Below are 16,690 nucleotides of genomic sequence, written 5' to 3'. Positions count from 1 at the left end.
TAGGAATTATAGTTAACCTACCCAGAAGCCTAATAGAATTTCTTATTCATGGGTAAATTGAACCAAAATATACAAAAGAAGTTTTCACATTAAGTAGATGTGAAGGTCAATGGATAAAATAGCCACTGAGGAAAAAAAAAAATTGTTTCTCCTTATGTCTTCTTTATAAAAAAAAAACCCTTTGCATCATCAAAGTTAGTTTATTCCAAAGCTTGAAATTGGAAGGAAACTGCAGTTTAAGAAACAGTAAAAGAACACTCTGTACTCTCCTTGAACTTCTCTGCCCCAATCTTTAAATATATTTTCATTTTGTCCTCAGTCTTTTGTGATTGCTTTTGAGGAATAATATGGGCTCCCTCTGGTGACTAATTTTACACCTAAACATTCCCATGGCAGTTAATTAAGAGGCTACAGTCTCTGGATCGTGTGCTTGTCTTATGCAGAAAAGTATGTGAGGTTATATAGGCCTACAGGGAAGATGAAAAAGAAAAGAAAAACCCTCTGCGTTTAGCATTGGTTCTCTCCATTGAATGCACAAAATAAGTTATCATCACTTAACTAACTTTATCACGTTAAATTCCCCAGTTGTACACCATTTTTTTTTTTTGCAGCTTCTCTATTTAGAATATTTGGCATTTTCAGGCAAAATACTTTTTAAAATTCAGACAAAATTAAAGTATTTAAAAATAATATAAATAAATCAATGTGTTTGTGCACATAGCATATAGTGTACAACCAGGGGAAATAGGAAATTGATGCCATAGATGAGGGACTTCTCCAGGTCCAGTCTCTCTAATTTGGGCAACTCTTCATTAGCTCAAAAGAGACTTAGGTGAGGTCTCCTTCCCAGCATTATATGGCAAAATTCAGGCTCTTATTCAACCTGTCCTTATATTTTTTTCTTTTTTCCTCTCTCTTACATTCTAAGAAATTAAAACATATTGTAGGAGATATTATGAAATTTTTCAGTCATATTCTGGCCTCATACTCATTTTTCCTTACTTGGAAATCATAATTTTGAATTTCCTATGTGTCCTTTCCATCCAGCAGTTGTATTTTCAACATGTGTGTGTCTGTAAAATAGTTATGCAATTGCATATTGTTTTGTGTCTGTTTGTAATTCACCTATGTTAGTACCATTATGTGTATATCTTCCCGCAGTTGGCATCTTTATAAACTGAGATTTTAGAGATGTACATGTTTATTTATGTTAATACATTTATTTTTTTTTACCTGCTTTCATCTGTAATACTATAATATGTCTTTATCCAGGCCATTAATGAGTGCCATTTGGGTTGGTTTTCATTTTTCTGTCAACCTGAGGATTTGGAGCATCTTTAGGACCTTTTCTTCTTTAATGTATGAGGCATACTCAGCACATAGACTTTGAAGTTGTGTTGGTGGGTCTCAGTGGATGCTGCACCTTCAACTGTGTTAACTAATGCAAAATTATTCTTTAAAACAATTGTTTCCATTTACTTTCTAACTCACTTCTTATTTACTCTATAAGAACATTTTGACTGGGGTGTAAAAATATCTTCTGAGTTTATTTTTTACCATTCTTAGTAATACTTTCAAGGCTGGTTTTAAAAAATAATGTCATTTATGAACAGTCTACCATTGTCACAGCTTTCCCTTGGTCACCTGACCCTTTTCTACACGTTAGAATAAATTGAAACACTGCTTTGCTTCTATGTATGTCTCCCATCCTAAAAACTCATACAATCTATGTGAACTTCTCTGGAGAAATTACCTTTTGAGGTTCCCCTTCGTAGAAAATTTGCTGTTTTCATCCCCCCTTCTCCCATTTTTCTCTTGAATTTATCACAGTCATATATTATTTTCCTGACATTAATAAAAGTGCTATTAATCTTTTTGACACTCATGACCTCATGATGCTAAAACTAATGCTATTTTTTAGCCTCACTTTATTCAACTTATTACAACATTTGACCTAACTGATTACTTCCAATTTCTTAAAGCACTTATTTCCCTCATTCTGCCGACCACTTTCTCTCCTCCAATTTACTGAACATTTGTTGCTGAATCTTCCTCATCTTCCAAATATATACATTTGAAGAGACATAGGACTCATTCCTTGGATGATTTCTCTTGATGAGCTCACTTAAAACTATGACTTTAAATGCCATCTGTATTCAAATGGCAGGTGTATTTATTTTTCCATCTGACATCTCCATGTGAAAGTCTAGGAGTCAATAAAACAAAGCCAACAAGTCAAAATTTAAATCCTGGTCTTCTCCTCAACTCCTCAACTCATATTTTTCCTTTTCTCTGTTTTCTCCAACCCTCTCGATGGTAACTCCATCATTCTTATTGCCAAAGTTGAAAGCCATGGAGATATTCTAGACATCTCTCTTTATCAACTATTCCTCTGGCACCGATTATGTACAAAATCTAAACCTTCTACAATGCTAAAGTTATTGTCCCCACCGCAATACCTATCATATCAAAACCTAGCATAGCTGGATCAACACAACAGCATATAGCCTACTAATCAGTTTAATTAGCCTATTCTATCTAAATTGACCTAACGACAATAGCCTTAATTTCTCATTGCTATTTTTCTCCGACTCCCTATCAGCACCCTTGCTAGCACTCACAACATGACTTTTACCACTCATGTTAATAGCAAGCCAATTCCCCTAGCAAAAGAAACTTTAACTCGAAAAAAACTATATATCTCAATACTTATCACACTTCAACTATTCCTGATCATAACATTTACTGCTACAGAACTAATTCTCTTTTATATCTTATTTGAAGCTACACTAATTCCACCTCTTATTATCATTACCTGATGAGGAAATCAAACTGAATGACTAAGCGCAGGACTTTACTTTCTATTCTATACACTAATAGGGTATCTACCTCTTCTAGTAGCACTACTCTTCATCCAAAACACCATAGGCTCCCTAAATTTCCTCATAATTCAATACTGAATCCAATCTCTATCAAATTCTTGATCTAATATCTTCTTATGATTAGCATGCATGATAGCATTCATAGTAAAGATACCCCTATATGGGCTCCACCTATGACTACCAAAAGCACATGTAGAAGCCCCTATTGCTGGCTCCATAGTACTTGCCACTGTACTTCTAAGACTAGGGGGATATGGTATAATACGAATTGCAACCCTACTAAATCCCTTAACCAGCTTCTTGCATACCCATTTGTAATATTATCCCTATGAGGCATAATCATGACAAGCTCTATCTGCCTATGTCTAATGGACCTAAAATCCCTAATTGCATACTCCTCAGTTAGTCACATAGCCCTTGTCATTGTAGCAGTTCTCATTCAAACACCATGAAGCTATATAGGAGCAACAGCCCTAAAATCGCTCATGGCCTAACATCACCCATACTATTCTGCTTAGCCAATTCAAACTATGAACGGGTAATCTATGAAGTAAATTCTGTTGACTTTTCCTTCAAAACAAAGCCACACTCCAGCCCGTCTCCCTAATGCTACCACTATTATTTCAGTATAAGTGTTATCTAGCACCTGATACATGTCCCTGATTCCACCCTTGTACTTAGCAGTAAATGTTTTTCTACACCGTACGGAGGAGTACTATTAATGGTATGCTAGGTCTCATATCACTTATTTTGTAAAATTGCTATAATTTTTTCATGTATCTCAAAAAAATCCATTGTTATTACCATGTGTGCCTTAATTTGGTGCTGGCTATCTCCTTTTCTCATATCCTGCCTCCTTCTCATTGCTCACTTCTCTGCAGCCATTTGGCTTTTGTGGTTTTTTTGTTTGTTTGTTTGTTTGTTTAAGATTTTATTTATTTATTCATGATAGTCACACAGAGAGAGAGAGAGAGAGAGAGAGAGGCAGAGACACAGGCAGAGGGAGAAGCAGGCTCCATGCACCGGGAGCCCACATGGGATTCGATTCCGGGTCTCCAGGATCACGCCCTGGGCCAAAGGCAGGCGCCAAACCGCTGCGCCACCCAGGGATCCCTTGTGGTGTTTTTTTAAGCACACCAAGCATCTCTGTTTTTGAGATCTTAGATTTAATGTTTCTTTGTTCTAGAATCCCCCTCCTCAGATCTCTGCATCACTTCCAACCTTGCACCATTTATTTACTGTATTAGAAAACTCTTCTCTGACCTCCATTTCTTTTTTTTTTTTTTTTAAGATTTTATTTATTTACTCATGAGAGAGAGGGAGGGAGAGGCAGAGACACAGACAGAGGGAGAAGCAGGCTCCATGCAAGGAGCCCGATGTGGGATTCGATCCAGAGACTCCAGGATCATGCCCCAGGCCAAAGGCAGGTACTAAACCTCTGAGCCACCCAGGGATCCCTCTGACCTCCATTTCTAATACTGGAGTCTTCTACACCCCTCTCTCTCCAGGACTGTATTTATGTATCTTTATAGAATATATTATCACTTATCACATTTTGTATTTATTTGTTTACTGGTTATTAGCTATTTATACTGATAGAATTAAATGAAATGAATACAGGTGCTGTCTTTGCCACTATATCCCTAGCATCTTGAAGGAGACATAGTAAATATTTATGAATGAATGAATAATTTTGAATTCCCTAGCCACAACCTTCTCTGTACTTCCCTCTCCTAATATTCAAGTCATAAAAGCCGATTTTTCTTTTCAATATTACCTGTGCTGCCTGAAACACTTCTCTTACATGGCCAGCTTCCTCCTCATTTGCATTTTCATCCTACTCTGAATTTAATTGTTTTCCATTTCAACTGCATTCATGAACACTCAAGGTTCTATTTTATTTATTCAACTATATTCTTATATTCCTTTACCAATTTGACTAAAGAAAATACCACCGTTTATTTTTTCAGTCTTATTTCTGACATGAAAATAGTTTTCATTAAAATAACATTGGTATGTTCATTTTATTAAACTTTGATGTGGAAAGATTTGGAAATCAAATCAGTTTGTTGCTGGTAGTGATTTCCTCTAGTAACACTTGATAATCACTATCTTTTGTTCAAGGGTATCATTTTGTAAAATGCTATTTTCTATAGGAAAGTTGTATTTGTTGTATAAATTGGGGCTAAGATACAGACTCTTTCAGGAGTAGGAGATATCAGTAATAATAAGTCAAAAAAATTTTTTAAAAAAGAGAGAGAGTCCAGTGTAAAAGAAAACAGGTGGAGAGACCACATGGATATAGAGTAATATGATAGGATTATCACCCTAGTTAAGTCACCTGGGGTTGAGAATAGATATCTAACTCTTGGATATCCCTTCATGCTTCAGACCAGAGACAGCTGACATATTAAAACTTTGAGTCATTCAAATATCCAAATATGGAGCAACTTCACTTATTATTTTCCACATTGACATTTTGAACAGACCACTTCCTATTTAACTTCTCATCTCTTTCTAAGACTCAGAGACCTTTCAGATGATTTGGAGCCAAACAAAAAAAACAAAAACAAAAACAAAACAAAAACAAAATTTCCTGTTTTTCCTCTTTTTTCTTATTTTCTTTTTATTTTTTGTTTTCCTCTTGGTAAAATAAATGAATGAACAACCATTTGTTTTGTTTTGTTTTGTTTATTTATTTATTTAGACCAAGAGAAAGGAGCAGGAGAGAGAGAATCTTAAGCTGGGTGTATAGCCCAACGTGGAACTTGATTTCCGAATCCTGAGATCATTACTTGAGCTGAAATCAAGAGTTGGACTCAAACCTACTGAGCCTCTAGACACCCTAGGAATGAGCAACAATTTAAAGAGACCACAGAGTCTGCCTCATGATCCTGATTCCTAACTAGCCTTTGGGTAAATTTGTCTGTTTCAAAATATAGATTTAAGAGTCTTTATTAGGCATTTTGAAATTGAAACCAAAAACGATATCTGTAATCTAAGCTCTAGGAAACATTTTTTTCATTCATCCTTAGTGGTGTTGACTTTTATTTCTAATTATTTTTCCTCAAAACAACTTTTTTTCTTTTTCTTCTTAGATCTTAACTCTACCTCCTCCCTTAATCAAGTACTTTGCCTTTTTCATCCTTTGGAAAATTGAGTCAGTCTTATATGGAACCACTTAATTCTGCCTGTATCCATCCCAAATTATAGAAATGATTAGCTTAAATTTAATTATGTTATCCTAGCCCGTAACAAGATAGGATGTATCATATTCTGACCAATCTAGAAGAATAGCTATATCAATTTATAATGGTAAAACTAGTTCATCAAACATATTTCTCTGGATATTAAGTAAAAGCACTCAATACAAGAGTAAATAAAGTATATTTTCTAGTGGATATAATACAGTTCTTTGAGAACTATTTTGAGGCTCTAAAGCAAATACTTGATTCTAATTCTAACATATGTAGAATATTTGTTTTGAATTTAAAAATGAAAAGTTAAAAAAAAAAGCTGTATTTGAATCTCAATCTCTCTCTTTCATTAATTCTTTCTCTAAGATTATAGTATTCTTTTTTTTTTTTAAACTTTTTTTTTTTATATTTTTTATTTATTTATGATAGTCATACAGAGAGAGAGAGAGGCAGAGACACAGGCAGAGGGAGAAGCAGGCTCCATGCACCGGGAGCCCGATGTGGGATTCGATCCCGGGTCTCCAGGATCGCGCCCTGGGCCAAGGGCAGGCGCCAAACCGCTGCGCCACCCAGGGATCCCAGATTATAGTATTCTAAGAATACACAAGGTTTCCTACCATACGCAGGAATCTTCATCACTTCAAGTCTTCATCACTTTCTCCTATTGTCAAACCTCATGCACTTCTCCCAGCATATTTTATAGGGAACACATCTCTGTATTACTCAATATCAAATTTCAACTAACACAAGTAGGGAAAATAATTTAGCAAGACACAGGAGCAACATCAGTCGTGACATACTAGATCATGATATTACACTCCACCTTGAACTTAATTTTTATTGGAACTTAAAATATTGTCTTTGCTACTGGTAAGCATTCTAATCAGCTTTTCTTGATATAAACTACATTTTATATGGGTGAACGATTCATAGAGACTCTAGTATTTTAAGGACACTATAATCATGTGTAGTATGGTGGATAAATTAATTAATGTTAGGAATCATTGCTGTCTGTAAGAAATGCAAAGGTGTTGTTTTAATGATATTGTTTTGGGGGGGAAGTAATCTGTTCAGATATGCCAGATATAATAAAAAGGAAGAGATTTTATTTACATTGATCAGGATGAGTTTGATTCAGATTCAGCTTTTTCTACACACTCCAAAAGCAATAGGTTGAAGCCCCAAGTCAATCGAACATCCAACATTAGTACTGCCAAAGGCTTAAAATTTAGCACAACATATCTTTTGAATTGAGTTGACTTTATTGATAGTTTTGACTATGATGTATGATTTTTCACAGATCTTTGAATATTAAGTTTTGGATACTTAAATACTAATACTTCAAACACTCCTTAGTCTTTACTCCACCACACAGCCAATCCTAATGAATAAAGTGAATATGAATAAATGCATTTTAGGTAGTTTTAGAATTTCTGTTGCATTATAAATAAACAGCTTAAGTGAATATCAAAATTAGAAGTCCTGCAACCCCCAAAGTAAGAGAAAAATGGTTTTCTAAACATTTAATAATGAATATGTGTCTAGAAATGTATCTTTTATAATAATAAGAGATACATTGTCCTTTACAAGTCAAGTGATTTAAACAATGTCCCCAGAAACGTAATCAGCAATACTAATTTAACATAGTTACCAAGTAACTTAAAGGTTAATAATATAAACTAGAAATAGTTGTTCTTAGTTCATGTTCACGAACTGGAAGAGTCAATATTGCTAAAATAACGATTATTCTCAATTTGATTATAGATTCAATGCAACCTCAATCAAAAGCCCAGCAAGCTATTTGTAAAATTGACAAAATGATCCTAAAATTTATATGGAAAATCAGAAGACCTCTTGTAGCCAACACAATACTGAAGAAGAACTTTGATCAGTCACAATACCCAATTTTAAGAGTTATTATAAAGCTATAGTAGTCAAGACAGTGGGATATTGATAAGAGTAGATATATAGGTCAACAGAATAGAACAGAGATCTTAGAAATAATTAACTCACCCAAATTATAGTCAACTAATCTTTGACCAGAGAGCAAAGTGAAGAGAGAAAGGATTGTCTTGTCCACAATTTTTACAGAAATACTGGAACTCCATATTCAAAAAATGAACATAGATATATCTTATCCAATTATTAGCTCAAAATGTAATATAGGAATCATATAAGGCATATCTATAAGACATCTTGAAGAAAACATAGAAGGGAAAATTAACATGACTTTGGATTTGGTGGTGAAATTTTTATAAAACACATTTGCATGATCCATGAAAAAAAATGAATGTAATTAAAATTAAAAAGTTCTACTCCGTGAGAGGTATCAATATGAGAATGAAAAGATTGTGAGAGAAAATGATTTGCAAAACCATATATCTGCTAAAGAATATGCATCCAAAGTATACATAACTTTAAAACTCTTATACTCAACAATGAAAAAAATCAACAGTCTAGCTAAAAATGACAAAGTAGCTAAATGGATATCTTGCCAAAGAAGATATTACTTAGATGGCAAATAACCATAAGATGCACATCATTTGCTATTAGGAAATTGGAAATTAAAGCAACAATGAGATGCTACTACATACCTGTAGAAAGGCTAAAATTCAAAACACTAACAACATCAAATGCCAGCATAAATGAGGAGCTAAAGGAACTCTCCTTTATTGTCAATAAAAAGCAAAATGGTACAGCCATTTTGGAATTTTCTTTGCCAGTTGCTTATAAAGCTAAGTGTAGTTTTATTAAATGATCTACCTTTCAAACTCCTAGGTATTTACCCAGTTGAATTAAAAAGTTATTCTCTCTGGGAAACGAACTAGGAGTGGTAGAAGGGGAGGAGGGCGGGGGGGTGGGAGTGAATGGGTGACGGGCACTGGAGGTTATTCTGTATGTTAGTAAATTGAACACCAATAAAAAATAAATTAAAAATAAATAAATAAATAAATAAAAAAGTTATTCTCATACAAAAACCTGTGCATGAATGTTTGTAGCGGCTTTATTCATATTGCCAGAGGTGTAAATAACCAAGATGTCCTTTTCTAGGAGGCACAGATAAGCCAGGGAAGCAGTATAGAATGATCTATATAGTAACAGATTACAGTAAGAGACATTTTTAGTTTAATAGATAAACTGATGATTACATAGAAATGTACATAGATATGTGTAAGTACTTAAGTTAGTATATACACGTATATCTTCTTGCTCTGTCAGCTGAGAGGATCTAGAAGCAATGATACTCTAGAGCAATGAACACACCTAGTGCCATGATACTGATTTCTAATACTGTTTTCAATAAAGGAAACCAAATTCCATGGGCAAATAACTTATTCTAGGACTTGGGAAAGAAACATACAAGATTAGCCAGGAGCATCTTATAGTAACAAAAAAGTAAGGAATACTAAAAAACAAAAGCAACAAAATGATGGGAGTATGTCAAATCAATATAACTGAAAGAGCTTCAGTGGCCAAGGCAGGGACAATTTGAACAAAAAAAGAAAAAAAAATTAAATTGCACTGGATTATGACCTAAACTATAAAATAAATATACATGTGTCCATACTGTGGCATAAACAAATACTTGAACAATAATAAATGAGGGAGAATAAACAAATATCTTTCCAGAATTTCAAGTAATTTTTTTTTTTTTTTTTTTTTTTTTTTTTTAGGTATTTCACCTTCAAAGAGGTAGAGCGTAACTCCCACTCCTTAATTGTGAGCTGGGTACAATGACTTGCTCCCAAAGACTACAGTATGCAGGCAAGAGGGAATAAAGAGTATCTCTATAGTGTAGAAACTTGAGAAACATTGTTTTAAATTCAGGTGATTAAGATTAACAGTTGTAAGGAATCATATTGATAATATGTGTCCTTGATATGATGTGATAAAAATGATACTTTACCACTGTGGACCTTTTTCCTAAAAGAGTTTAACCATAAGAAAAGCATCAGATAAATCTTTGTTGACTGACATTCTACAGAATATTAGATCAGTATTTCTGAAAACTATCAAAAAACAAGGAAAGTCTGAGAATCTGTCATAGTCTAGAGAAGCCTAAGGAAGTGTGACGATTAAATATAATATGATAGCTTGGATGGGATTTTGAAATAGAAAAAGAACATTAGGCATAAAGTAAGGCTGAATAAAGTGTGGACTTGGTTAATAATAAGGTATCAGTAATTGTTCATTAATTGTGACAAGTATTGCATGTAAGATAATAAAAATAGGAGAAATTGGGTATGGCATGTATGAGAACTCTGTACTATCTTTGCCATCACTCTGTACATCTAAATCTACTCTATAAATATATTTGCTAATGATGTGTTTTTTAATTGGTGACTCTGCCATGTAAGTCCCCTTAACAATTCCAGTCTTTAGGATGGGAAAAGTCAGAGGAAAATACTCATGTAACTTGACTGCATTATAGAATTTATATGTGTTATCTACATAGTTTAAACTTGCCAAATTTTCCATTCAATATATATGCATTAAGTTAAAAAACATTTCATTAGATATGAAGAGAAAACGTTCAAGGTAGATTTTTTTTTTTTTTACATTCCTGAGAGGCTTGAACCACATAATTTTAAAATAAATTAAAATTGAAACAGAATTCACTTCTCCATTATTATCTATTTTATTTAATCAAGTACTTTAATTTTTCAGTTACTCTAAAAAGTAAATAAGTTCTGTAATTTAAAAGTTAGCCACTCATCTTTTCCCTTATCTTCCTCTTTTTTTGCTATTATCATATCTTCTAGGAGACATAGAGAATTTTTTTTTCTTACACTAAAATGGTCAATCCAGACCCTCACTTTAGTTTATATACAAAGGAGTCTATGAAGTGTCATTTGATTCTATTGTAAAGAACAATTGTGCTTACTAATTCCAAAGGTGCAGGAGTGATTATGGATTAGGTAAGGTAATATGTGCCATGTTGGTAAGATTTAGATCATAGCAGCCTCCAGAATAATGGAAAAAGAGTTTGATTTAATAGATTCAATGAGAAAAAAATCTGTCTGCAACTTACTGTAATGAGAATATTTCAAAGGAGCCCTTGAGACTTGTCATTCCAAATTTCCTCTCCATTCTTGTACTCTGGGTCCCCAACATGGTTCTTTGAAGCTTATGAATAATGGGCAAAATTGATCATCCCCCAAAAAAGACCAAAAGGCCCATCTAAGAAAGATAACTGAGCTGTGAGAATATTTGAACAAGGGTAATAAAGGAAAAGGAAAAGAAATTCAGAGAGCAGGAGCCCTTCTTGGAATAGAAATGGATGTTATCCAAATGTATGTGAAAGTCAGTCAGAGATACTTGAAGATTTTTGAAGTTTTGGGGAAAGTGGACTTTAATTATTAAGCTAGGAAATTGTTACCCTTCATGAGAGAGAATGCTATGGAAAGGTAAAGTCCTTTGGAGATTTTTCTTTGGACTCACACTTCACAAGGATTTTCCAGAGTTGTTATTCTACTCTTTATTGGCCCAATTCCTCAAAAAAACTCATGTTTATTTGCAAACTTTGGAGTGATAGGTCTCAAAAGGTTGAAGGAAAATGGGAGTCAAGGCACAATCAAATTTTGCCTCCCTCTCCATATATCCTTATGGGGCATATTTAGAAGGAGCATCCATTTTTCTAAACTGCAGTTTTGAGTTTAGGTGGTAAAGTTCAGTGAGCTCAAGAGACTTAAAAATTCAAGTTTCTGGTTATTTGTTTTTTTTAAGATTTTATTTATTCATGAGAGGCACACAGAGAGAAGCAGAAACAAAGACAGAGGGAGAAGCAGACTCCCCGCAGGGCTCCTGGTGTGGGACTTGATTCTGGGATTACAGGATCACACCCTGAGCCAAAAGCAGATGCTCAACCACTGAGCCACACAGGTGCCCTTGGTTACTTTTATACTAATATATATGATGGGAAGCTAGCCAATGAAATATATCGGGGGTGAAATTTGTGTTAGATCCATAATGCTTGAGCCTTTATGAGTGTTTTATTAAGTATCAAAACAAAGTAAGTAAAACTTCAAGGCTTTAAGCAATAGTGACTTATTCATTATCATAATTCTGTGGGTGGTTCTTCTGCTCCATATTTTTTCTTTGCTGAAGTCATTCAAGCAACTATATTCAAACGTGAGCTCAATTGCGATGTAATTTCCAAGATGGCCTCTTATTCTTCAAGGTCTCTTTCTCTTTTTGTGCCACCTCTCATTATTTAGTACTCTTGTTTAACCTTCTTTACAGAATGGTAGCTGGTTTCTAAGAGAAGTTCTAAGATGACAAGCACCAATGAGCACATAGGTTTCAAACCTCTGCTTTCATTGCCATGCTAATTTTCCATTGATCAAAACAAGCTATGTGCCAAACCCAGAGTTAATGTAGGAGAAGATTACATAAGCACCTGAATACTGGAAGGCATGGTTTATAGGGAGCTTCCAATTTAATAGCCTTTCATAATTAGAATTTCAAAATAAACATCAAATTCCAACAAATTGAATTTAAATTATTATGCCTTGGGTGATAGAGAGGGTACATGGGAAATAGAGGTCAGCCAATGTTCCAGATTTTTTTTTAAACAAAGTATATTGGTTTCTAGTAATTATCTTCTGAGGCCCAATTACCACTTTAATATACCAAATCAATAACTTCAGTTGAATTTTGTTCCCTGATGTATTAACAACTGAATTTTGCAGAACTAATTGGTTTTCTCTGTATATTCTCTGCTAACATGGTTATTTCCAGACACCAAACTTCTCTCTCCACCCACTAGCCTTGCTCAAAACAATAAACCTACATGTACATACACATATACACACACCTGAAATTAAAATTGAAAAACATAAAAGGCCACCTAAAATTGATTATTTGATAGACCTGCTTCCTGAATTTTATTTTCCTCATTTCATTATCATCTTTAAAATCATGGCACTTAAAAATAGTTGAATGGCTTTCATATATCAACACTCAACTAGGTACTGGGGAGTTACAAAAGAAAATATGAAGCACCGTATTCAATTTGCATAATAGTTTTTGATTCAGATATTTCTTCCTATGTGTTATGATTTTGTTGAAACTTAAACCATATTGAGAAATTTTCAGGAGAGATATTATATTCATATTGTGGATGATGAAATTGAGACTCAGAAAAAGGAAGTGAATATCCACAGTTTTACAACTAGAAGGAGATTGAGGTCAGATTAGAATTCTGATTATTTGAGTAAAATTCAAATGCTTCTCTATGATAAAATAAATATGAGGCAGGATTTTAGACATCCGGGTTTAAATTTTAACAGCAACACTTGTGAAAATGCAGGTTACAAGGTCTCTTAAACATTAGTGATACTTTATACTATTAGTATGGCTACATTAATATTACTCTACCACAGCACCTGATGTCTTACGTAATAACTACTGTCCTTAAAGCCTTGTAGGATAGTTAAGGAGTGAGGTATGATCACCTAAACCAATGGCATTAGCTATTCAAAAATATTAAAAAGAAGAATGAATAAAACAAAAAATATGGTTGAATATTAAATTGTACAGCAATAAAAGAAGCAATATATAAGTTCATTGAAGAGGAAGAAGAGTGAGGGCTGATGTAGTCAGAGAGGACTTCATGGAAAAGGTGACACTTGAACTTGACTTGAAATCTATTTTACTCATTTGTAACTTGTGTCCTTTGCTTCTGACCTCAGCAGAGTTCATATCCATTCCCTGGCTGCTCACAGACATGACATCTCTTGTCAATCACATCACAACCAAGAAGGTTTGACCCTTTTGCCACATTGATTAGGCATCACGTTGATCTGTCGTGCATTATGTCAGCTTACCTTCCTCCCCTTTCTATTGTGTAAATGCCTATACTCTGCCCTTCCGGGGTCTAAGTAACCATATCCCGCATATCTTGCCTGGAATCCATGTACTGAAAAGCACCAGGTTCTTTATAATAAGCACTTACATTGAAGAAAATGTGCTCTCTAAAAATATAAATGCTACTACTCTAAGTACCTGAGGTGAAAGAACAATCATGAAATTTAATAAAGAAGAAATGAAATGTTCAGTTGGAGACCAAAATTGCTTTACAGCACTACAATAAAATAAAACACAAGTCAGTTGCCCTAAGCACCAGACTATTATTCACACACAGCAAAACAGGAAGTAGCCCTCAGGGTTGCTTGACCAGAAATATATGAGTGATGAGAGTTTTATTTCTTCCCTTTAACCTCTGAGGAACAATGGGGGAAGGGTACAAAGACTCACATTCAAACAAAAAGTAAAAATATTTTCCATCCTGTTCTACCATCTTTCTCATATTTTATTCTGATAAACTGCTACTAGATTGAATAGAATATGTACCTCTTTATTCTCTTGGTAATGCTGCTAGTCGGGTAGAAATTTGCATTTTCCTTCAGAAATGACACAAATTGTTTCCCATTAGTATTAGGATAGGGCAATAATTCTGGACCCCAGAAAAAACTGTTATGTATCCAGCTTAAATCTTTTACCTCAAAATCCTACTTGGTACCTTATTGCAGGGCCTGACTCATTGTAGAACTTAAGATCTTTTGTTGAAAAAACAAGATATTTATGTAGAGAGAGAGTGACAATCTGAGTAGCAGATGAAGAGGTATTGTGGATGTTTTTTCTTGAAACTGTTCAGGGAAGCACACTAATTTTACTCAGATAATGTGTTCATTTGGGGTGACTTAAAAAGAGAGTTGATGGATACTCATTCCTGTCCTCCTGTCTGCTCTTTGTCTACCTCTTTAAAAATAATATACTGATTCTTTATCTTGGACCAGTTCTTTGACTGTTTCTGTTTTGCTAGATGGACAGAGGAGTAAAAAATAAATGAATTGTAATTGATTCATGTTGGCTTTTGTGTTTATTAATATCTAAAACCTTGTGTGCTCTCAAGTGAATCACATGTATTTGACTATCATCATTCTATTACTACATGCATGAGAGGTCAAACTTGAGCAGAATTTTACAGGCATAAGCATTTTAATCTTCTTTTGCAGTAGTTTTTTTTATTGTTCTCTTCTTTAATTTTTCTCAGCCTCTAATCAAATCTCACATTCTGTTAAGATAGAATCGCATTTCCATATTGTGCATTCTCTCTGCCCAAGCCCTTATCCTAGTATTTTACAAATAATCTATAGAAAATGACCAAAAATTTAAGCCAAAGGTAGCAAATATCCCTCTGTCTTTATGAAATATGTATATATGAACCATGTACAGACCCTCAGAAACTAGCCTGTTGTCACATAGGGGCCATTTTCAGAGAGAGGTGAAAATGGAAGTGAGGAGACCACAGTCTTCATTGCTTTCCATTCGACAACCTTTGAATTCCTTTATTAGGTATGTATCAGATTTTCATTAAACAAAAACTGAAAGTTATTTTTTTCTATAATCTTATAAATTGATGGGTAAGATAACCCAAGAGGATTGTTACCATAAAGACACTCATTTTAATAGTAATACAAGTCTTTTGTAGGTGTTACCATCATTCTCCAACTCAACAATTTGTGATTGACAGAATAAAATTTGAAGGGAGCACATGATGTGAAGTCAATCAGGAGGATAGGTTGAGGCAAAATCAACAGCCTCAAACCAACAGCATCTTTAAGAAAGGCCTAATCATACAGTGAATCATATTACTGCACACCCAGGGAAGAGGCACCACCTGAAATATTCAACCTGAACCTGATACCTGAGGCAGAGAGGAAATCTCTCCCCACTTCTTTTTCCAGCTCAATTCCTGCCCTTAGAGAAATATGAAACTTTGCAAATAGTGAGATTCATCTGTTCTCAAGCACAGCATTATTCTCTGCCCTTAAGTTTAGTTTAGTTCCCTTCCTGATAGTCTGATTTTCATGTAATTTCAAACCTTTTTCTTTCTTTACAGTATCCAATTCATGCCTTCCTGATATGAAGCAGCCAGATACGTGTGGACTTCTGTGCTTCTTCAATTCTCTCCAGAGTTGAAAAGTTTCTTTTACTGCCCTGTGAAAGTCAGTTAGTGCCCCTGAAAGTTTCTATAAACATTTCTATTTTTCTTGGTCCTTCAGACTTGATAACTGCCTCAATTATTGTTACAAAAGCAACTAACTTAATTTACTCAAAGTGGAGAGCAATCTCTATTTATGAATTGTTGAAAAAGATCTCACCTGTTCTTTCTCCCATTTAAGCAGGGAGGGCAAATAAATTGCAAGTATGTCACTCTTGGCAGCATGTCCTTAGTATTTACTTGGTACTAGAAAATTCACTACAGAGGCAAATGTTAGCTCTTTCTCTGAGTGATGGAGGAAAAAAGAAAAGAAGGAAGAATATTGATAGTAGGATGGGGAGTGATGATAAAGATATAAAATAATAATAATTTGAAAGAATAAATGAGAGGAAATGGGAGAGAAAAGAGAATTGCTGTAAGGGAGTTCAAGGGCTGATTTAAAAAACAAAAAAAGCTTTGCAAGGTAAAGATATAACATTTATTTATGACTTTATATCTGTTAAACACAAAGCCAGACACTGTATTTGAACATAGAATATTTTTTCCCCTCATTTGGCAAGTGTAATTCATCAAACAAAAGGAAAAAAGCAAACACAAACAAC

General features: G+C 34.2%; 1 long non-coding RNA gene across 2 annotated transcripts in view; it reads left to right on the top strand.

Moving 5' to 3' along the window:
• LOC112665059 (uncharacterized) overlaps positions 1–16,234 on the top strand; it is a 74,756-nt gene extending 58,522 nt beyond the window's left edge. For both annotated transcript variants that reach the window (XR_004806250.1, XR_003140193.2), the window contains one exon: positions 15,987–16,234. This is a non-coding gene — a long non-coding RNA (uncharacterized LOC112665059). The remainder of the gene's footprint in view (positions 1–15,986) is intronic.
• Positions 16,235–16,690: the final 456 nt, after the last annotated feature.

This window comes from Canis lupus, chromosome 17, assembly GCF_003254725.2.
Source record: "Canis lupus dingo isolate Sandy chromosome 17, ASM325472v2, whole genome shotgun sequence".
Taxonomy (NCBI): Eukaryota; Metazoa; Chordata; class Mammalia; order Carnivora; family Canidae; genus Canis; species Canis lupus.
Note: the sequence above shows the minus strand (reverse complement) of the source record. Positions and strands in the feature narration are given on the sequence as shown.